The following is a 10,837-nucleotide window of genomic DNA, read 5'->3' as shown; positions in this document are numbered from 1 at the left end:
TTCAGTGGGAGCAAAGACCAGGAGGTCATCCAAGTAGCAGAGCAGACTGGTGAAGTTGAGGTCACCAAAGATGTTCAGCATCATGCGCATAAATGAAGCTGGGCTATTGCAGAGCCCTTGTGGCATCCGGTTGTATTCGTAGAGGCCAACAGGCGTTGTGAAAGCGGTGTACTTCTTATCCTCCTCACACATTGGAATGTTGTAAAACCCAGAGGTTAAGTCCATCGTGCTGAAGAAGGCATTGCCCCCAAGCGCGGCAAGGCAATCCGCTTGGTGAGGGAGTGGATGCGCATCCTTAAGAGTCCGCGCATTCAACCACCTGAAGTCCGTACAAATCCGCAATCCGCCATCCTTTTTCCAGACCATGACGAGGGGGGATGCATACTCGCTGATGGATTTGCGAATAATCCCTTTCTCCTCCATGTCAGTGAGTACCTGCCTTAGTTGTTGGTAATGAGCAGGGGGTACTCTTCTGTAAGGCATACGGAATGGGCGTTCATCAGTCAGGTGGATCCGATGTACAAAGCGTCTAGCTTCGCCACAGTCAAGCGGGTGTCTAGAGAAGATGTCCTCATACTGCTCAATTAGCTCAACGAGCTCTCTCTTTGATTGTAAGCTGGCATGGCATGAGTCAATGTCAAGATCACCCAAACCTAGGGAGCACAACCTGTCATTCAAGTCGGCCTCAGTAGTAGCTGGCCCACTGGCTGGTACCTGGGCCATACTCGCCATCTTGCAGGAGTCCTGCTGGAAATCAAGGTCCTCCACCGCAAGGCAAGATGAAACAACAGCAACCCTCGAGTTGCGTTTCAAGGTCAGTGGTTTTGAGGAGAGATTGGTCATCTTCAATGGCACCCACCGATCACCCCACATGGACGTGATCACCCGGCCAACAAGAACGTCTCTCGGCCCAGACCCAGAGGTGCACGGTTCCACGATGATCGTGCTGCCTGGAGAGACTGGCACATTGCCGGGTAGCCTGCCCCATACCAGATGTTCACACCGTGGGAGTAGTGTCACAGCACGAGGCAGTTTCACAGTGCCAATTTTGTCGGGAACCTCCTCACCCCTCCATCTGGTGGTGCACGACATCATGTCCAAGAAGTGCTCATAGTCAAGAAGCGAGTGCTTGCTTCCCACAGACACAAGCTTCCAATAGTCATCAGAATGTTTCATAACTCGCATCAGGTACTTGAGAACGTTGGAGCCAATGATGAGCTCATCACGCTGGCCCGACACTACCAAAACTGGTACAATGCATTTCACACCGTGGACGGTAAGTGTCAAGTCATAAACGCACTTTGGGTGGGTCTGCTTCCCACCACAGCCAACCAGCACAATCCGTTCGGCCGACTGCGGTCCACTCACAAGAGCCCCAGCCTCTCTAAGTGACTTCTCGGCCTCTTCACTCATAGTGCAAGCCATAGACCCGGAATCCATCATGCCCCTCAAGTTAACCTTGTCATTCACTGCAACTTGGGTGTAGAACAATTCACTAAATGTGGGCACTACTGCTGGTCCCTGAACCACGACACGGTACCCCTCTGGCATTGTTGAACAGGTGTTGACATAAAGAATTTCGAGATCCGATTCATCATGATTGAGGGTATTAGGTTCTTCCCCCACACTGCCCCTCTCCAAATGTGGGTGATTCAGTTTTCCGAAGGCCAACCCTGCCTCGCGACAGCCCCGGCCTCCCGTCCCTCACGACGACTGTGACAGTCCTTTTTCCAATGACCAGGAGCAAAACATGCAAGACAGAGATTCTCTCTCCTGCAGTGCATGTGAGTGGAATGACCAGTGTTGCCACAGACCTGACAATTCTTCTTAAGAAAGGGCCCGCGGGTAAGACGCTGCGAAGGTGTAGATGCAGGGGCTGCAGTCTGCACATTCTGACATGCAATCACGCGATCCAAGAGGCTGATCAGAGCGCGCATGCCAGTCACATCAAAAGCTTGGGTGTCAGTCGAACCAAGCTCGCAACCAACTGACTGCTGACTAGGTTGAGTGGTCACAGTGTATGTTGGTGACTGTTGGAACTGAGGAGTAGGCGTAGGCACCGGACAAGAAGACACTGATGTCCCAGAAGGATAGGTCGTCGAAACATCAGCTAGAACAGGAGTGAAGCAAGTTGCTGTGGGCGAAAGCTGACAAGCGAGGTTTGAGGCTGCTGCTGTAGGCTGAGACTGCAAGGCGACACTGGCCTGACCAGGCTGTGGCGCCATCGCTTCTTGAGGCACAACAGAGCAGTTGTGGCTAACCTCTCTCCTCTGTGAGGTGTGGGAACTGCCCTGACTGCGTGCCCTGAGTTCACGCTGGAAGCTATCAATGCGTTCTTGAACCTCGGTGGTTGTCCACTCCTCAGCTGCTTTGATGCTGAGCCTGTTCGAGAGGATGGGGTCGGGGCAATACTTGATGAACATCATCGAGACCTCACGCCCTGGGTCCTCAACATTACGCCCCTGCCTACGCAAGCACTCGTCAGCAGCGTCAATAGCATTGTTTAGCCTTATCCAATATTCCATCACTCCCTCATGTTGTAATGGTTTGGTGTTATAGAAGTCAGCCATAGGCATAGAGGAGTAAGTCAATACGCTAAAGTGCTGTTTCAGAATGTCAAATATCAATTCAGGAACCTGGACATGGTCAAGTGAGGGGTTGTGACGTAGGGTGACCCTCACTACATCCTTAGCCTTCCCCATCAACCTAGCCAATATGTCACGTGATCGCTGGTCTGTTGGTGTGTTGCGTTTTACAAAGTACATTTCCATCATCTCGACCCATTCATGAATGGAAAATTTATCACTGCCATCACCCCTGAAAACTGGTGGCTCCTTGACGTCTGATTGCAAGACCAGTTTCACCCCAGACAAATTTAGCTCAGGGGGTCCCTGCTCAGCCTTAGAGCTTTCAATAGGCATACTGCTCCCCTTATCACCTTGCAGCTGGGCTACGATGGACTGACCAATCTGATTGGCCAAGTCTGAGATGAGTGTACTCAACTCAGCGCTGCCAGCTGTCTGCGGGGTCTGAATGTCACAGGGGGGAACCTGGAGACGAGTGGAACAAAACTTGGGAGCAAATGACACACCAACTTTAGGTGTCTGAGCCCCATCCCCAAGAAACCACCCTCGCCCCAAACCAACATTAGAGGAAACCTCCTCATCAGGAACACCAGTTGCCTCCGAACCAGATGCTGGCTCCATAATGATGAATAAAGCACAATCACAAGAAACAAAATTCCAAATAGTGCAACTGAACAAAAGCAAACACAGTATTCTTAACTAACACTTAATGTTATTCAGGATGAGAATTGAGCAGATTAAATGTCCAAGCTCATTCAAAAAGTCCCACACAAGTTAGGAAAAGCAACCAACTTGGAACGAGGGCAATTGTGAAGAGCTCCCCACGGTGATCGAGATGACGTCGATGCTTGATGAATCCAAAGGGTCACGGCACCAATGTAACCCGTGTAATTGTTACGCCTGCTGTTCTGCGTTGTGTTTTGGTGTTGAAGCAAGAGGCAGGAGACAGTGTCGAATCTTTGGCTCTTTACTGCACATCTGCAACACAGAGATACATGTTCGATCCGTGCGTGTCACGCGACTGCCCGTAACCCTCTCCTCCGGCCATGCTGAAAGGAGCTGTGCCCTTAATGTACATTAATGTAACGAACCAAATACAACAAATTATTTCAAACCATTGACTTAAACTCTCAAAAAACAAAAAGCACAAAATAAACAATGTGTCACTAAAAAACATCAAAACAACTTATAAGAACAATAAATGAAAGACTGCATCTCCAAAACATAAAAACATCTCCATACCTGCAACACAGAGATACATGTTCGATCCGTGCGTGTCACGCGACTGCCCGTAACCCTCTCCTGACGAAGAAAGAAAAGGTGCATGCTGTTACACAAAAGGAGAGACTGACGCGAGTAAACTCTCAAGCCGCTAGCGATACGGACTAGCTTAGCATGCTAGCATATTAGCCGAGTTCTCGGCTATAACTCATTATAATTGTGTATTAATGAACTCGTCCTCCACAAAACTTATCCCAAATGAGTCTCTTAACGATAAACAAAACCGCGGCGGTACGGTCGTATTCACACTGAAGCTTGGGATCCGAACAAACTTTGATTAACCGAGAGCAACGTGGCAGTGACTTACCTCCGGCCATGCTGAAAGGAGCTGTGACCGGGGCACACATGCACGCGCCTACGTCACCACGCAGCGCACACACGCACATGAACGCACACAGACCGAACACACAGATAGGAGAGTGAGATGCAAAAAAATGACATATTTATTCCAAAAAAGAAAGTATTTTGGGTGAAATTCACAAGTGTTTAACACATATGTTACACATGCACAGGTACAGGGCAACGAAATGCAGTTTGCATCCATCCAGAAGTGCTTTAGTGATATAGATATATTACAATATATATTAGCAATAATATAGATATGTGAGTATATTACAGAAATGGGTCTATTATGGTATGTTATAATGTACACGGTATGAAGTATGTTGTGAATATTCTATAACTATAAGTATGTACAGGCTGTAGTGAGTACAAGCTATGTACAGGATATGAACAGGATATAAATATGAAAAACTATACAGAATATGAAATAAATAACTTTACAGAATCTGGGGTATACAGCTATACAGAAATGGGAACTATACAAGTTGCAAACAGTTGTAGGATTAAAGATTATCGAATGTACAGAATGATTATTTACACAGAGCTATACAGTAGTGCAGTTAAGAAATTAGCCTGCTATGCAGATGATATTTTAATATTTTTGGGTCAACCATCAAATTCTTTACCTAAATTAATGCAATCATTTGAATACTTTAGTCGACTATCTGGATAGAGGGTTAATATGAGTAAAACACAATTGCTTAAGTACAATTATATTCCATCAGAAGAAATTAAAAATAAGTATCAATTAGCATGGCAAACAGAGTACTTTAAATATCTAGGAGTCATAATACCTAAGGATCTTACAGAACTATTAGAACGAAATTATTTACCAATACAGAAAAAAATTAAGAAAGATATAGCGAGATGGAATTTAATTCCATATTTAAGTTTATATTCGAGAATAGACTCAATTAAAATTAATATTCTTCTTAAATTATTATATTTATTTCAAACACTACCAATAGAAATTAACCAGAAACAGTTTAATGAATGGGACAAAATTTTGTCAAGATACATACGGCAAGGAAAAAGGCCCCGAATTAGATTTAAAACCCTACAACTTAACAAAGGAAAAGGGGGGTGGGGCTTACCTTCTCTTAGGGAATATTATTGGGCAGCACAATTAAGGCCTATGATATGCTGATGTAATCCTTCATACGATGCTCAATGGAAAGCCATTGAGGAGGGTCTGACTTCCATCCCCATACAAGCTATTATAGCAGACAGAAGCTTGCAAAATTTAATAAAAACTATTGAAAATCCATGGATCAAGTTGACTTTTAAAATTTGGGAAACAGTAATAAAAGAATATAAACTAGAAGAGGATATAGCAGTTCTTAAGTGGTGTGCATATGACACACATTTTGCTCCAAATAAATTGGACACCAGATTCAAAGATTGGACATATAAAGGATTAACAGCTTTATGTATGGTAATGGAGGATGGGAGACTAATTAGTTTTGATAAAATGAAAGATAAATATTCATTAGAAACACAGGATTTTTATAGATATCTACAGATGAGGCATTTTGTCAATAAAACGATAAAAGCTAAGGCTGAATTGAGTAAACAGCTGCTAGACGTATTTAAAAGGGCATATAGTTCAAATAAAAATAGAGGTATTTTAGGTGACCTCTATAAAGGATTAACAAATATGAAATTACACTCAACCTTGTATATCAAAACAAAATGGGAAATTGAGGGAGGAATAGAGATAAAAGGAGGATGAGTGGACAACAATATGGGCATATCAATGGAAACGTAGCAGCTCACAGAGCTGGAGGGAATTTGGGTGGAAATGCCTGATAAGATATTTTATTACACCTCACCAAAAATCTCACTATGAAGGTAACCCTCCCACTTGCTGGAGAAATTGTGGAAATACAAATGCTAATCACCATCACATTTTCTGGGACTGTCATGTTATTAAAACTTAGTGGAAGGGAATACATGCAGCAATACAAGAGCCATTTGGAAGATATTTACCTTTGGAAAGTAAAAGTCTATTATTTGGACTTATTCCAGAAGGATGGACAAAGAACGATAAATACTTGTTTAATATTTTACTGGCAGCAGGAAAAAAGCCATCACAGAAAAAAAAAAGAAAAAAGATTTTGACTTTGTTAACTACTAGAAGACTAGAGGAAATATTAGTTACATTAATGGAAACAAAAACACTCCCTATATTTATTTATCTTTCCTTTTTCCTTATGTATTTTTTATTTATGTTGTTTTGCTTCTTTTTCTTTGCTTCTTCTTTCGTTCTTATTGTATGGATATTTTAGTTGTTTAAATATAGAAAAAAAGAAAAAATATATGTACTGAAAGATAGCTGAAGTTGATGGTATTGTATAGTGATTCTAAAATGTCAATAAAAAAAAGAAAGAAATTATTCAGTTAGCGGTTTTGTTTTGTGCGAAACTTTTATAGAAATGTCACAGGAACCGTCCAGCAATTCAGAGTCTCACAGAGAAACGAGAGAGGAAGGACCGCCCAACTCAGGGGAGAGAGGAATAGTCCAGGGCATGGAGCCCAAAAAGAAAATTCGCATAAGCGAGATAGAGGGGGTGCCCGTAAAGATAACACTGCAGATTGGAGCACTTGAGCAAAATGTGCATGAACTTGAGGAAACGCAAGAGTTTCTCCTTGAACAGAACAACACCATTGTTGTTCAGCTGTCCAAGGCTGAAAGCGAGAGAAATGAACTAAAGAAACGGAATGCAGATCTCGAGAAAGCTTTGAAAACTATTCAGTGTCAAGTGGAAGAATTACAGTTTTCAAAAACCAAAAATGCTGCTGAACCTGAGGGACTTGAGACTCCTGTTGCTCAACCACCTCAGGACGAGGTGAACCTTACCATTTTCTTAAAGCCAGAAATCAACTTTTTTCGGAGCAACTTACCACGAAACCCAAAAACTGTAAATCAAAGCAAATTGCTGATTCTGTTTTCCACAAGTTGCATTTCAGTTGAACATGTTGTCAAATAGGTTAGACTTTGGTTAAGAGCTTTGTTTTGAAGCTTCTTATCCTCTGGGAACAGGTAGATGTCAACTCCATAAAAATGTGTTGCACAGCTTTAAATGTGTACTTGAGTTCTTTGGGAAAATCCATGTTGAGCCCATAAAGTAGGCCAAACAGGTAGGCAAAGGCAGTGGGAAGGTCTGGCAGATCATCAAGAATAATGTCCTCTTCCAAAACAATGGCAGTGTTGACCACTGTGGACTGCGAGTTGGGTCCCACGTAGTCCTCCAGAACAGTGAGGATGCCCACCGTAACACCTCGGGTTGCCCTCTCAACTGGATCTGTATCCTATGCAAAAAAAACAAAAACAAAAACAAAACAAAAAAAAACCCCCAGTACATATAAGTCTCTGAAAACCAAATCCGAAGATTGAGTAGATCTGCATGCTCACCAGACATGTTAAGAAGAGTTTGGTCTCGTCGTCGCGAACAAATATCGGTAACCCTTCCAAACTGATGGTTCATCAATGCTCGACTATGTTTGAGACCTAAAACAAGGAAATCAAATAAGACTCAGTCTCATTTATAAACCTACCATTTTGTTTTTAAAACACATTAAGTTTTGTTGCTAAAAATACAGTCTTAAGAAATAAGATGTTGAAATTAGTTATTGCAGATAATTGCTCATGGTTTTGTCAGTTGTTTTTTTAAAGTAATTTTGATGTGCAAGAAATGTAGCACACTTATTACAACATGTATAACAAAAAGTGCCATGACCTGCCATCTGCCAAACACACAGCGCTGCTTGTTAGCTTATAATCCCATTCAGGACACTTTCTGAAAACTATTGAATATTTACTAAATTGATGTAAAAATTGTTAAAATATCTTTCTTTACAGTGGGAACTTCAGGTTCCTCATAAACCAGACACCAATACATTTTTATATATATTACCTGTTCATCAAACTTCCGCAACAGGGAATCCATGTCATTGCAGAAAGCAGCTTTTTTAATTCGATACAGCTTAATCAGCCGAAGTGAGTAAGTGTCGAGGGCAGTCATGAAGGTCCCCATGAGATCCTTGGTAATGCGTGAGAATTCCGCACAAATCTACAAAGCAACAAAAAATAAAAAAAATATTAAAAAATAAATAAATTTTAAAAAAAAAATAGAAAACTTTTAAAGGTACATTATATAAAAATGACATTGTTTTCAAATTTGGTTAAAACAGCTTAATTTCAAAACATTTAGTTAGTCTCGGCTGATCTATTTGTCAGGTCTTGATTGGATTTTTTTTTTTCCCCTTTTAGTGGTAGTGGTGGTACAAATTATAACTGACGCATTTAAAAAAAAGAAAAAGAAAAATCTGATCGGCAGATTTTACATTAAGTATATAGAATACCTAATCAAATGCTGATTAGACAAAATAATGGTTTCAACTGTTACAGGATGCATTGAAGAAAAGAAATAAATCAGTAAATTGTATTTTAAATTCATTGCAAAAATTTCATTAATTTTGTAGTTATGTAAGAATGAAGTAAGAATAACATCCTGTGGTCAAATTTGGATACTTTCATAACACGCAAGTGACTTTCTCAATCCTGTTCTGTGAGTTTCATGGCTGTTGCCTGCTAAGGGTCAGCACCAAAAGATTCTAGATGCCCAGTGAAGACAAGTCATTGCAAAAACCGTGGTTCAGGGGGTTGGGAAGCTCATCTATAACCAGAAGGATGCTGGTTCTGTCCCCCAGCTCTCTCTGTCCTGGTCGTTGTATCCTTGGGCAAGACCCTTTACGCTACCACCTACTGGTGTTGGCCAGAGGGGCCAATGTGCGATATGGCAGCGTCGCTTCTGTCAGTCTACCCGTCAGTCTACCCCAGGGCAGCTGTGGCTATAACTGTGGTTTCCCTGCACCGATGTGTGAATGTGAGAGTGAGTAAGTAGTGGAATTGTAAAGCGCTTTGGGTGCCCAGCAAAGAGCGAAATAAATGCAATCCATTATTATACACGGTAAGTTGACAAGTAAATAGATTTCACTTCAATCGAGTTGTTGGTAATACCAAAATTAGCTTCATATTTTTTAGAGCCAACTATTTTTTTTATATTTTACCATTAGCATTGTTAGCTCAACGGTAGCCTTCAACCTTTTCTACAAGATATTGGAGTGATACAAACAGATATTTCTCAAGGGCACAAGAAATGGCGCTCACGTTCATTTACTCACCCAGACAAGTTTCGAGGCATTTGGAGTTGTTCAAAAAATTTTTTATATCATATAAAATCAACTTTTTGGAGCTTTTAAACACATTTTAATGTTATTTCCTTAGATTAAAAACCCTCCACAGTGGTTTTTGGCTTAATTCAGGCATTTCTTAGTTGTCTCAGTGAATCCTTTCCCCATAACCGTGGCTCAGCTCTCTCCTGCAAAACGACTGACTCGTAACATTGGGATTAAAATTTCTTTCTAACAACTCCAAATACCTTGAAATTTGTCTGGGTGAGTAAATGAACGTTTTCCATTCTAGAAATAAGACCACACTGAAAAAAAATGGAAGTTTTCCTTTAAATATTTAAGAGATTATCTAACCTGTTCTTTCAAGAAGAGAGCTGGCCATCTGAGCTGCATTTCCTTGACCAAGGGCTGCATCTCCACAACTTCTTTCCTCCTGAGAGAGAATGTGATGTCCATCTTTTGGGTGATGAGTGCCATGTTCTTATCCCTCTTCATTTCATCTTCCAAAATGCATCTTTCATTTTCAAGAGACTCATTATTGTAGTTTTCTGGGGGATCAGGGATAAAGTTGACTTCACCTCGCTTTGGTTTCTTTAAGGAAAATCTATTTGTGCCACTGTCATCTTCTTCCCCTCTTTTTTTTCGATTGTCTGCAACTTCACTACATTCAGCTTGACTTAGCTTGGAACGGTAGTTGGCAAGCTTGAACTTAATGCTTGTTGCCCAACCATCATATCCTGTGCCATTGCCGGGCTCTTTGAGGCAGGGATGTTTTGAAACTAGCTCCTGGGCAACAGACGTTATTTCATTCTTGTCAGGGTAGGCTTTGATTGCAAACATTTCTTGTGCCAGCTTGTCTAGAACTTCCATCTTGATGTCTCTTGTTACACTTAAATTTGCCCCTGCTTTCTCATATACCTCGTTGCCCTTGCAAAGTTTTAACTCTACATCATAGGAAAAGGTTGGGCTAGGAAATGGATTTGGCCACTGAAGTGCTACGCATGTAGGTCTGGGTGGATGAGGATGGGCTGAAAGAAGATGCTGAACTCACACTGGCTGTATCAATAGATGAGATGGCGCTATGATCAGATGGAGTCTGGTGGCGAGGCTGATGCATTTTCCTCCCAAATGAGGTGCAACACTGCCCGTCCAGCAGGTAGCTCATTAATATCCATCAGGTTGCAAAGTGCGTTCCCAAAATCTGGGTCTTCATATTGTATTGCAAAGTCACCTTCAAGTCCAAGCTTTGCTTGTAGTTCATCTTGAAGCTGCTTCACAGATTCTGGAACAGTGGACAGTTGGATTTTTCTGATAAGTTTTGGACTGACGTGGACTCGCAATAACAGGGCCTGTGAAGACAAACCAAAAAAAGGGCACAATTCTAAATAATTAACGAATTCAAAGTAATCAACTGAAAACTATTTAAGAATAAT

This window comes from Aulonocara sp. 'chitande type north' Nkhata Bay, linkage group LG11 (genome assembly GCF_057382095.1).
Source record: "Aulonocara sp. 'chitande type north' Nkhata Bay isolate Kocher_YH1m ecotype deep benthic linkage group LG11, A_spYH_male_GT1.1, whole genome shotgun sequence".
In the NCBI taxonomy this organism is placed as follows: domain Eukaryota; kingdom Metazoa; phylum Chordata; class Actinopteri; order Cichliformes; family Cichlidae; genus Aulonocara; species Aulonocara sp. 'chitande type north' Nkhata Bay.
The sequence above is the reverse complement of the archived record's forward strand: the minus strand, read 5'-3'. Positions refer to the sequence as shown.